Source organism: Chenopodium album, chromosome 3, assembly GCF_948465745.1.
Source record: "Chenopodium album chromosome 3, dcCheAlbu1.1, whole genome shotgun sequence".
Lineage (NCBI taxonomy): Eukaryota > Viridiplantae > Streptophyta > Magnoliopsida > Caryophyllales > Amaranthaceae > Chenopodium > Chenopodium album.
The window spans coordinates 53,226,776-53,240,736 of NC_137836.1; the positions used below are offsets into that span (position 1 = coordinate 53,226,776).

Consider the following 13,961-nt stretch of genomic DNA (forward strand, 5'->3'; position numbering starts at 1 on the left):
CATGACGCTTACACTAGCTCCAAGATCACAAAAAGCATTATTAAACATTTTCCTTTTGATCTCACATGGAATAGAGAAGTTTCCCGGATCCTCCATTTTCTTGGGCAACTCATTATGAATGAAAGCACTACAATAACTCCCAACTTCAACCGAATAAACTTCATTTCACATTCTCTTCCCAATCAAAATCTCCTTAAGGAACTTAGAGTACCTAGGCATTTGGGTAATTGCATCGGTGAAGGGGATAGAAAGGTGAACTTCCTTGAGCATAGCAATAAATTTTCCAAATTGCACATCAATTTTGTGCCTCAAGAATTTTTGTGGGTATGGAAGGTCGGGTCTCCGCACTTCCTCATGCTCTTTCTCACTACTTCTTTTTTTCTCTTACACCTCCTCATAACTCACACTCTTAGACTCAACCTTCTCAACTTCCACTCTTGGGTCACTCCTCTCCTCATCCTCCTCAATGGACCTAGAAGCTCCCTCATTAAGAACTCTCCCACTCCTAGTGGTGATAGAATAAACGGGTTTCTTAGGTTCCACTCCTTGAGAAGGAAAAGAGGATGGACTAGCACAATCCTTTAGAGTGTTGGCTAGTTGGGTTATTTGAGTCTCAAGCATTTTGTTATGAGTCATCATCTCATTAAATTTCTTGTCACTCACCGCCATATATGTGTTGATGATCTTGGTTTGGTTATCAATCATTTCTTCCAAATTTGTCTTAAATGATGATGGTTGGGAATACGAATTTTCACCATTGCCTTGAGGCTTTGGAGAAAAACCGGGTGGGGGTCCCCTTTGGTTGTTATTTTGAAAACTTCCCCGATTTTGGTTGTTGTTCCAATTGCCACGGCCTTGATTATTGCCACCATTATGGTAATGATTACTAATGCCTTGATATTGACTTTGGTTACCATACCCATGGCTCGGGTTTTGATTACTATAGCATTGGTTGTTATAGTTACCTCGAAAACCTTGGTTTCCTTGGTTCCTATAGCCTCCATTGTTGTAGTTATCGAAACCACCTTGGGGGTGAGAATTCCTATTACTAAAATTTTTAGGTCCATCAAATCTTTGACCACCATTGACATTAGACACAAAGTTCACATGTTCACATTCATTAATTTCAACATCATCACATCCATCAACAAAAGTTTGAGAACATATGGAAGAATCATGATCATAAGATCCACAAGAATCACAAAATAGACAACCACTTGGCATGTTATTGGAAGTAGAAGGAGAAGAGTTAGAAAATGTACCTCTCCCTTTAGATTGGGAGGGAAGACTCAATGAATTCGTAGAAACACTCCCAAGATTTGCTTTGATCGACGTCACTTCCTTCCCTAGATTTGAAATTTGGGAAGACAAGTTGTTAATCGCATTGAGATGATCCACCGAATAAACCGTCAAGCCACTCTTGCTCGTAGACTCTCTCTCTCCTTCTTGCCAATCTCTACAGTATCTCACCACATCCTCAATTATTTCAACTACCTCTTCTTCCGTCCTATTCATTATAGGACCTCCGGCTCCTCCATCTAGGCATGACTTGCCTTGAGCACTCAAGCCTCCATAGAAAATTTGTATCACTTGATAGGTAGGAATTCCATGATGTGGACACTCTCTTTGGTACTCCTTGTACCTCTCCCGTGATTCATAGAGATTCTCATTAGGCTTTTGTTTGAATCCTTGGATCAAGGCTCTAGCCTCCGCCGTCTTCTTTTGTGGGTAAAAGCGAGACAAGAAAGCTTTGGTGACTTCATCTCATGTCCTAAGGGAATTTGGCTTAACCTCCTTATCCAACCACTCTAAGGCACGACCAATAAGAGAAAAGGGAAACAACTTTAGCCGAATAAACTCTTGAGAAATGCCGTTCACCTTGATAGTATTACAATAATTCTCAAATTCCTATAGGTGATTTAACGGGCTCTCACTCTTGGCTCCACTAAATTGCCTCTTTTCTATCAAAGAAATCATGGCCGGTCTAATTTCAAAATCGTTCGCCGGTGTTGTAGGTGGAGCAATGCCACTCTCAAACCTATAAGCACCGGGAATTCCCAACTCCTTCAAAGCTACTCTTGGATTCTCTCCCATGGCTTTCTCTTCTTCTTCCTCAAATTCTTCTTCACTTGAGGAACTTAGGCTCAAAGATCGGTTGGCTACCCTTCTTCGTGAAAGAGTTCTTTCAATTTCCGGATCCAAAGGAACTAAGGTCCTAACACGAGTTCTACTATGCATGCAAAAGCTCAAAAGAAATTGTTAGTAACACGGCTACAAGTGTAGCCTAAAAGAAAGAAGAAAAATCTTTTTGTATTTTTGAATAAGATGGAATAGACTCAATAACAATACAAAATCACAACGCCATTCCCTGGCAACGGCGCCATTTTGGCGCGGGTTGAAGCTAGGTCGTTGAAACTAACCCCTACCCGAGGCCAAACAAAATTTGTAAACACTCAACACACCCCTACACAAGTATAATGGTAAGTTGAGGGTCGAACCAAAAGGAATGGTGGGCGATTATCTATTGTCTATGGTCAAGCTATTCCGAAATGTAATGATTGGGTGTGAATGCTATGCTAGGACAAAGACGACTAATAAACGAGAAGAAATCAAATGTAATAAACACTAGGGCTAGGATCCACATTTAATCATAACGGATTCAACTAATTGGGAGGTCAAATTGACTAAGTCAAGCAATGTGAGGGAAAATCAATCATGAAACCAAGAGAGCATATCAAGATATTCTCCTAGAGGTCTAACTAGCGTCAACTACGATAAACTCTAGCAAGGAAACATCACAAGACACCTCAATCGTGTAAATGCAAGCCACAAATCAATGGTCCGTATCAATGTGAACTTACAATGCAATCTAGTGCGACAATCAAATTTAGCTACTCTTTAATTAATCACACATATGCACATGATCATCAACCAATTTAATCACATAGTTAACTCCATCAATTTTCCCCAATTAGCTTTAATTCATTACTCATACATGCTTCACCATTACCCTAGCAAGCTATCTACTCACTAGCCATTGAAATCAAAATCAAAGCAACACTAAGCAACAAATTCATCATGATCAAATCAAACAAGGTAAAATCAAACACAAATCAATCAATATTCAATCAAACTTGAACATTCAACAAACAATTGAAATCAAACTAAAGGTCAAACTAAAGATTGAATTAAAGAAAAGGAAATCTTTCAAACTTGATCAAAGATCAAAGGAATTAAAGAAAGCTTCAATCATCAACAATCCACCATGAATTTCTCTCACTAAAACCTAGAATTTCTCTCTCTAAAAATCTCTCTAATTTGATCAAAAACTAATTCTAATTCTTTTCTAATTCTCTCCCTTCCTAAAATATAAGGAAAAACTATATATAGGAAAGATACAAAAGAAGAGTTAGTTAGATCGTCCCAAAAGAGACCCCGGAAGGCGCGGCCGCATCAGAGGAGAGGCGCGGCCCCGGGAAAAAGGGTACGAAACAGGGACCCTGGCAGGCGCGCCCGCACCCGCACTAGGCGCACCCTTGTCACCCAGGTGCGCGGCCGCACCACCCTCGTGCGCGCCCGCACTTGGCAGTAGGGGAGCCCCCCTATTCTTCTTCCAAGCTCATCCTCGTGGGCTCGACTTTATGATGATGATGAACACCAAGGTGGGCAGTCTTGAGAGGGCCATTTTTCTGGGTTTATGGCAAAGATTACGCCCCCACCGCATACGTGCACCGATTTCTTGACTTGCTCTTTGCGTTCCTTTAAACTTGAAGCTCCGAATGGCGAACATGAGGCATCCAAATTGATGAGAGGAAGGCTCGGGAATCCTTGGAGACACGATCACAACCTAAAAACAAACGAAAACAAACAAATAAAAGGGAAGAAGAACAAATAAACAAAGAAATGCAAAAAACAAGGAAACTAACTATGGAAAGCACAAACTAACAAAATAAAGAACAAAATTAAGGAAAAGCTAAGGAAAAGGGCTAATAAGAAGCATGAAAATCATCCTAAAAGAGGCCAAATGAGTGCCATAAATGACACTCATCATTCTTGCAATACTATGATAATTATTATGACAAATTGGACAAGAATTGCTAGCAAAAACATCAAGAACAAGCCATATTGTCTTCCCGACCTTAAGAGCTCCAACAATGGTGATTTGTTCGTTTCTTCACCAAAATTGAGTCAAACAAGTCTCAAAACACTCCCAAGGAAATATACAAACATGATCAAGCAATTTCATATCATAAAATTTGACAAACAAAACGAATTAAGCAATTTAAGGTTCGAATTTTTCAAAAATTCATGAACAAGAATGCCAAATTCATTAAAAACCGGGGTGAGTTTGAAGAAAACTTACATATATCGGGAAAGTAGATGAATAAAGCTTCGGTTTGCAACAAATTTGAGCGAATTTGGTTAAGAAACGAGTGAAACGAAGTTCCGCGGCGAATTTTCGAAACAAAGAAGCAGCAGCGGCGAAATGAGGAAGAAAAGGGAATATAAACGAAATTCCCGACTCTGGCGCCAAACGACAGCTTTGGCATCTGAAGCCTGAGTTCAGCGCCTGGCGCTAGAATCTAGCGATTGGCGACAGAGATAAATCGTGGCGCCTGCAACGTTTCAGCAGCGATAGAACTCTAAGTCACTCAGAACGATTATTTCGACCTCTTACACAAATTTTGGGTTCCTTGGTACGCCAATTAGCCCCTATATGAAATTTTACATGATTTAGTAATCGACTTGGTTACAATCGCATTAAGTGATCGACCTGATGAATGATCGTCTCACTTAGCTTAAAGCGCCTAAACATTGGCTCGGGCACCGACATAATGGTTCATATATATACAAAAGGCACCGACGTAATGGTTCACAACGCAAAGGGCACCGACATAATGGTTCACGATTTATAAGCACCGACATACTGGTTCACTATTCAAAGGCACCGACATACTGGTTCACAAGGAGCAAAAGCGCCGACGCACAGACATAGCAAAAGCAAAGGATCGACAGGAGTTGGTCTCCGCTGATACTCTTCAGGGTATTGTCGCAACAAATGAAGATAGTTTAGGCGAAGCAATCTTCGATCGTGTTCCCTGGCTTGCGGAAGATGGTCACAAAGCGCTAGAAGGTCGTTTCAGGTGAAGCAATCTTCGATGAGGTTCTCTAGCTTGTAGAAGTCTATCATGGAGGAATTGGAGGCCGTTACATGCGTAGCAGTCTTCAGGCGGTATTCTCTGGCTTGCAGAAGATCGTCAAAACAAACAGCAGGATGTCATTCCCTAGCTTGCGGAAGGTTGTCACAAACAACAGCAAACAGCAACAAATCGGTTACTCCTTCAGAGACGTGTGCTCGACGGTGCAAGACACGCGTTTCTTAACTCTTTTATTTGTTTTAACTAACACTAGTTTTGCAGGTATCAGCGTTATAAGAATGATTTAGGATCGTAGAGCGTTCTGAATCATTCTCCGCCCCTATCGATACTTTGACTTTTGTTTTCGAAACTTGCGTTTCTCCAAACTCAGTCAAAGTGGGGGCTTTTGTAGACACCCATTTGTGTCTCCCCAAAACCAAACCCGGTGATGAGTACCTTTCACGTCGAATCATAATCGAATGAAGTAAAAGTGTGGAAAGTCTAGTGTTGCGGTTAGTTTTTATTTCTTTTCTTTCTCTTTGTTTTTGAAAACCTATTTTAAGAAAACAGCCAGTCTAGTTTGGTTTGGTCGATGGGAAGGGTCCAATAATAGTGTAGTTGGGTTGGGTTCGAAAAGAGGTTTCCAACGATATATTATAAGCCCAATTCCGATGAATAATGAGGAAGATATGGCAAAATTACTAAACTAGGCCCCGTTTGATTTTTATATGCGGCCCAATGATCTAGAGGAGGGCCTAATATTGATTTATCATTCCTAATGCAATTAGGATTAATTATAGTCTTCTAGATTCTTCGAGAACGTTCTTTCATTCCTAATTTAATTAGCATTGATAAATTGACTTTAGTTGACTGTTAAGAGTTTTAATCAGAATAAAAGAAGTGTTTTTAAGGAAAATACGATTTTGTCCTCTCGTACGGCTAAATTTTATCAAATTAAGAAAACGCGTGGAAATTTATTTCCAACGTCTGACGACAGGACCAGCGCCTGGCGTCTGGAGCTAGACCTGGCGTTTGGCGCTATAGTCCAACGTTTAGCGCCACGTGCGTGTTTGGCGCTGTGGTCGTCTTTTATTCTTTTCGAAACTCTGATTCATTTTTTATCATATCCGGCTGATTTTCACTATAAATAACCTCCTAAAACCTCCGTTTTTAATCATCAAATCTCTCCTTCAATTATTTAATTTAATTGTTTATTATTTTTCTTGAAGTTACTAACATTTGTATTTTGTTATTAGAAAGAGATATGAAGTATCCAAGTAAGTGCTTTAATTGCTTTATTGATATTATGATATAGAAATCATGCTTAGATTGTTATTTTGATTTCTAGTATCATGTTAGGATGTTTTATTGCTTCCTAGTATCATGTTTAGGGTAACAACTAAAAATTCCTAATATCAAGTATGATTAAAAGAATGCTTCTTATTTTCTTTCCTAATACTCATGTTAGTATCATGTTAGGGCTAAAGCTTTAATCTTTATTGCTTAGTGACATGCTAGGGTTTGTTATTAATCTTGTTAGTATCATGCTTAGGATCTTGCTATTAACATTATCCTTTAACATGATTATGGTTATGATTGTGATTATGATTATGATTATTATTGTTATAATGATTATTATGTTGCTTGATTATATTTATTGTTATTGCTTGATCACGCCTTTTATGCATATTTAAAGGGAATTTTGTACTTGTAATCACGCCTAATAAGATAATTGATAATCTTGTTTAGGGTAAATTTGATTATAATTCAAGTGATCGCCAATAATAGATTTATTTGCGCATTTATATTAAACCAACATAGATAAACAGGTTTAGGGTAAACCTATTGATTGCATGTTAGCCAGAAAGCGCACATGAATACGATCAGAATAAAGTAGAGGCCTATTATTAGGGAAGGTTCAATCTCTTTTAGCTTGGATTTGTACCTTCATCCCCGAACTACCGGTCATGGTTCCAGACCTATTGGAGTTGACGATATCCTGGATCGTTAAGGGGTGTAACCTTCATCTCTTGAACAGTTTACAAGTTCCTAAAACTTGTTGGCGACTCTTTTGCTCTATCTTCCTTCCCTTTGGACGCCACCCTACTTTAGTGTATGATCACAGTGGGGTTCAAGCTAGGGATAATGCTTTAAATATTCCTTATAGTTTTTGGCGACTCCAATGGGGAGGATTTCTATTTTAATTCCTAAAATTTATTTTGGCAATGATTTAGAATGAGTGGATGAGACTCAAAAAGTTCTAAGTATTTCATGTGCGTAATTTTGATTAACTTTATTGTCATATGCATAAAAAAGATCTCATTGGAAAGACCATCCGTAATGAGTTAAAAAAAATAGGATTTTTACACGTAGGAAATTTGAGGAATATCTTTCACAACTATGATCGAAATAATGCTGCGCGAAACTAGAAAATTTTATCGAGCACAGAAAGCTGCTGAGGCATGTAGGAAATAGCGTCAGAAAACAGAGTCTGTCACCGAGGATTTGACTCTGGCGCCAGGCGACACTCCTGTTCGCTGGCGCCAAGTTCTTCCAATATCGAGCAAGAAATATGCGTTCTAATTTTAACCAGTTTTTAACACTTTTTGCTCGATCCTACTTCCTGATTGAGTTTTTCTCACTTTTCTAAAACTTATATGTGTTCTACATATGGACATAACCCTATGGGAATTCATTCTCCATCTACCTGATTGAACGCTCTATGCAACAAAGCATACATCCCGAGAATGTTGAATTCACCAAACCATGGAAGCGAGTTTTTAACTCGCGGTGTCCCGTCCACTTGCGCCAACCCTTCAAAAGGTAAGGCTTTCGCACGGTGCATCCGGACAATTAACCATGGACCCTCTTTGACTAACCCAAATCCCGAACTTTAGAGAACTAGAGCCATGGTTAGGTTGCAAACTCATTGCATCATATTGTGCCTACATGACTACTTGTGCATTATTTGTTGTGCATACTCTATGTGTTTTTCCTAACCGTTTGTTTGACTTGTGTTTAAGATTAAATAAAATGATTAACGACTAAAAGGACTTTTCCTAATTAATTAATTAATTAATTTGAATAATTAAAGTCTAATAATTTAATCAGAATTGACTCAGTACGACTTTAGGCATGCCCTGTAGAGTAATAATACCAAAAGCAGTCCCAGATCAACGTTCCAGCAATGGCGCCGCAATTTGGACTGCAGCGCCACACTTTAATGTGCAGCGCCAGGCGAAAGCTCTGTCGTTTGGCGCTGCACTGCAAAGTGCGACGACAGTCCTGTTGCTTTAGCGACAGTTCGGTAATTTGCTCGAGTCATCACTATGTGTCTAGTTAAACAGTTTGCGAATCAATTCGATTATTTTGTTGTTAAAAATACTCTTGTTAAGTCCTTAATTGAGTCTAGACACTAAGTCCCATGGTCTTACACATGACTCAAAGCATGTCACTTGCACTCGCAATATAAAGCACACACTAATATGTATGTAAACTTTGTCCATGTTAAGAAAGTCTTGTATGCGCGTGTTTTCCGTCATTCGAGTGGGGAGGTCAAATATTTTCCAATTCTCTTCCATATTTTCTTCCATGTTGAATAGAGCTTAAGTCAAAATAAATAAAAAAAGAGATAAAACTTACTCCTAACTTCCTTTTTCCTCATACATTTGATCAAGGAGAGAAGAGCACTTAACCAAGACAACACTTTTGATAAAGCATCACTTTTCACAAAAAGGGTTGTAATAATGGCCGGTGAAAAAGAAATTTTCTTAGGTAATACTAGTGAAAGCTCATCAAGTCTAGAAGAGGATGTTCAGGAATTAGAAATACCGTTGTCACGCTTATGGGTGCAATAGAAGGATTAAGAGATTAGACAATGGTTATCGAATAGTGATCTCATTATCAACACCATAGAGGCCATGATCACATTACCGAAGGACGCTTCATCCTCAAAGATCGCGTTCAAGACCTCATTAATTCAAGTCTCCTCCATGTTCCTCCAAGAAATAAAAAGGCCAAGATTAGTAACGGTAACAACAATGGCTGGAAAGGAAAGAAGAACGACTATCCTTCTTCTTCCGAAAACACCTACTCTAGTAACGGTGTTGGTACTTTCAACCTTAATGAAATCTTAGCTATGGATAATCGAGGATTTAGAAAGCAACTAATAAAGGATTTCACCCCTATTGGAATTAGCTACGATGCTGCTTTCGATCAATTCTATGCAAAGGGACTCATTACTCCTATTGGACCCATTCAAAATCCCCCACCCGAGAAGAGATTGCCTAGTTGGAACCCAAATGTACGCTGCAAGTACCATCAAGGTAGGGGTCATACTACTGAGTGATGTTGGAAGCTAAAATAATCAATCCAATATTTGATCGACAATAACGGGCTTCCAATACCTCCATTCGGCAAGAACACCAAGTGACGATAAGTCAAGGGACAAGAGGCAAGCTTCAACGACAGGATTTCATGATCTTTTTTCTATTTTTTTATTTACCCTTTCCCCAATAAGTCTAGCATAGGCACCTTTTTATTCTCCTTATATTTATTTTTTAGGATCATTATTTTTTTTCCTTTTTAATAAAAATGAGCATTTATTTTCTTGCATATGATCATTTCATTACATTGCAAAAAAAAAAAAAATAAAATAAAATAAAATAAAATATTGTCGAATTAAGCACAGGGTATGTCAATGATTTGAGGCACCCCTTGTAGCCACATCATATCACCTTTCACCCTTCAAATATGCAATCCTTTTCTTCATAAACAACTTTGAACCTCGTCTAACGATAGACCCTTCATTTTTCAACCCATATTTGCCTAACTTTGGGATGGGATGGTGTGCAACTCATAAAAAGCTTGAGTGACTTCAAAAGATTAAAATAGCAAAAAATATAAAATAAGCAAAAAAATAAATAAAAGTGTACAAAAGGGCAAGTGTTCCAATGTCTTTGACATGAACATGTCTTAGATATGAACACGTCTCATATTGCGTCTCTTATCGAATGCCCGACACCGTGCCTGAGAAACATGAATGCCAAGTGAGTGATATACCGCAAGATCGGGATTGCCCACACTTATAAAAATAAAATAAATAAAGCAAAATATAAAAAAAGAGAAAAGAGAGCTAAAAAAAAGTTAAAACTCTCAAGCATAAAATATAAAGATTCAAAAGCAAAGTTGCACACCTTGGGGGGTTATCTAGGGTCTTGAGCCTTTTATCCCCTTCTTCTTCAACCTTTAGCCTAACCACGTTACAACCCTTAAAAAGACCTTTTTAAGGTATACACACTTGTGCGAGGTTCGGCTAGAGCTACGTTCGGCTAGATTCCTAACGGATACGTAGGCAACCTCACATCGAGGTGCGACCGTAATAAAAATGCATTCATATTTTCATAATTGATCACATCAAGGGATCCCCAACGCTCATCCCTATTCATTTAGAGCTAGACTTGGGGGCTTGATCCCTACATTATTAACTACCCAGCCAAAGAGTCACCATCATTTGACTCTTTTTCAATATATTTTCCACACACTTAGCTCTTGCGGCCTAACTTTAGAATCACTTTCACACACATCATAGATACATGACCAAATATACTCCCCTTAGGAACCCTCTGTCATGAAATCTTAACACGACATTGAAGCATGCCTTGTCATATCAAAATATCTCATCACTTGAAGTCGTTATCGCATCACGAATAATGAAGTGCTTAGCCTCCGTGCCTAAGTCACCTACATACTTTCATTATTGAGTCAACTAGGATAGCCTAGGATGAATTAACCTTTGCACCTTGAGAGACAACATCAAATGCATATACTTGGCTAAGCTCATTCAACACGGACCTTCAAAAAACTTCTTCCTTTTTGTGTCTTTATTTTGGGGAAAGGTCGTTACCCTCCACAAAAAATGACAGAAATTGTTTGTTTTTTCGTGCACACACGAGTCATGTACGTTGAGTCATGTCGTGTTATATTAACTTGCGTTTAGTCTAACGCATGTGTTAAACACTTTGAGTCGAGTCATGAAAAGTCATATGTGCTAAAAACACATTAAGTCTTAATTGAGCCTTAGGACAGTCCTAAGATAATTAAAGAGATGAGCAAAGTCCTATAGTAAAAAATATAAATACAGGTACAATCCAAAGATCAAACGAGTAAGAATATTCCCGCATTTCAAAAAACCGCGAATATAAATGCATGAGATTCTTCTAGGGATAAGAGCGGGTTAAGCAAAAAATTAGAGATGAAGAGCTTTAATTTAAGCAGGTCTGGTTAAAGGTTCAGAGTGAAACCAGGCAATGAACAGCAACAGCATAAGGAAAGAGGATTTATCTGAAAATCTCGAGTGCAACGCCTTGCGAAAAGCAAAAAAGCGCGCCAACAAGTCCTTCCAGCAGGCGCTGGTACGGCGACAAAGTGTGTGGCCCTGTAATATGGTTATATGGACCTCGTGCAACATTTTGGGTTCCATGGTACGCCAGTTAGCCCCTCTAAGCAATTTGACATGATCTAGACATAATGGTTCATAAAAAGCAGAGGCACCGACATAATGGTTCACAAGCAGCAAAAGCGCCGACGAACTGGCATAGCGGAAGCAAAGTTCAAGCGAGCTTTTAAGGATTAACAAGCGTTGATCTTTGGTAATTTTCTTCGGAATATTATCGCAGCCACTGGAGATGACTTCAAGCGAAGATATCTTCGACAACATTCCCTAGCTTGCAGAGGGTTGCCACAAACAACTGGAGGTGATTTCAAGCGAAGTTATCTTCGATCATGTTCCCTGGCTTGCGGAAGATGGTCACAAAGCAGTAGAAGATCGTTTCAAGCGAAGCAATCTTCGATATTGTTCTCTAGCTTGCAGAAGACTATAACGGCGGAATGGGAGGCAGTTACAGGCGTAGCAGTCCTCAGGCGATATTCTCTGGCTTGCAGAAGATTGTCAAAACAAACAGTAGGATGCAATTCCCTATCTTGCGGAAGGTTGTCACAACAACAGCAATGCAACGAATCGGTTACTCCCAGAGATGTGTGCTCGACAGTGCAAGATACGCGTTTCTTAACTCTTTTATTTGTTTAACTAAAGCTAGTTTGCAGGTGTAGACACCCAAATGTGTCTCCCCAAAACCAAACCCAGTGATGAGTACCTTTCATATCATTTGATTATCGAACAAAGAAAAAGTGTGAAAAGTCTAGTGATGAGGATGTATTTATTAAAATATCTCTTCTTTCTGTTTTTGAAAATTTTCTTTTCTTACTTTATTTATGAAAAACGCGCATTCTACTTTAATTTGGTCAATGATAAGGGAACAAAAATGGTGAAGTTGGATGGGGCTTGAAAAGACCTTTCCAACGATACATTATAAGCCCAATTCCGATGAATAATGAGGAAGTTATGGCCAAAATACTAAACTGGGCCCGGTTTGGTTTTTATATGCGGCCCGATGATCTAGAGGAGGGCCTATTATTAATTATCATTCCTAAAGCTATTAGGATTGATTATAGTCTTATAGAATACTCTAGAAGGTTCTTTTAAATCATAATGGAGTTAGGATTGATAATTATGTTTCAAAGAGCTTGAAATTGAATAAAACTACTCTTTTTAAGAATCCTTGTTTTGTACGAAGTGGAATATATTCAGATTTTATTTTCGTGCCTCATAATCTTTATCCAAATTTTATATGGTTTGATAGATCTTGAAATTTATTTCCAATGATATATTATAATATTAAATCCAAGTTATAACGAGAAAGATATGAATGAAACATGAAACTCTATCCAAAACTAACACCCTTCATCTATTTCAGCCATATCTTTTAATCTACACAAGATTTTAATCTGAATCTAATTGGGTTGGAAAGTAGACTTCAAGAGCTTTCCAACGACATATTATATGCCTTAATTGGACTTCCGGATCAAAACATATGATAAAAACAAAAACACGTGAAACTGATTATTAGCGCCTGACGGCATACATTAGCGCCTGACGCTAAGGCTTGGCGCCTGGCGCTAATGTCCTGTGTCTGTCGCTAATCGAGTTTTATTCTTGTTGAAACTCTGATTCATTTTTTTTAACCATCCGAATGATTTTCTCTATAAATAGCCTCTTAAAATTCTGTTTTCAATCATCAATTCTCATCAATTCTTGTTCTTTCTAATTCTTTCTTCTCACCAACTCTCATCAAGAATTTCTTGATTCTCTCTCCCTTTTTCTAGCCTAGCCTTTTACAAACAAAATTCCTTATACATTAGCACTAGACACACCTAGCCAAGTTCGAAGTTGTTTTCGCTCTAGACGTGAAAGGTTTGATATTTCTGAGGGTTTGGTCCCTAATCTCTATTTCAATTATTTAATTTAATTGTTTGTTTTATTTTTTTTCTTTGAAGTTACTAACGCGTGTATTTTGTTATTAGAAAGAGGTACGAGACATCCAAGTAAGTGCTTTAAATGCTTTTATTGATATTATGATATAGAAATCATGTCTAGGTTGTTATTATGATTCCTAGTATCATGTTAGGATGCTTGATGTTTTGAATGACAACAATGATTGCTAGTATCATGTTTAGGAAAAAGACTATAATTTCTAATATCAAATATGCTTATTGTGATTCCTGTGATGCTTTCTATTTTCTTTCCTAATATTCATGTTAGTATCATGTTAGGGCTAAAACTTTAATTTTTATTGCTTAAAGACATGCTAGGGTTTGTTATTAATCTTGTTAGTATCATGCCTAGGATCTTGCTATTATTATGCTTTAACATTATTATGATTATTTTTATGATTTATGATTATAATTGTTATAATTATTGTTATG

At 38.1% G+C, this 13,961-nt stretch overlaps 1 non-coding gene across 1 annotated transcript; it reads left to right on the top strand.

The window, feature by feature from the left end:
* The first annotated feature begins 1,603 nt into the window (after nucleotides 1-1,603).
* LOC145625816 (small nucleolar RNA R71) lies at nucleotides 1,604-1,709 on the top strand. The gene has a single exon (XR_014110718.1). It is a non-coding gene; the product is annotated as a small nucleolar RNA R71 (small nucleolar RNA).
* Nucleotides 1,710-13,961: the final 12,252 nt, after the last annotated feature.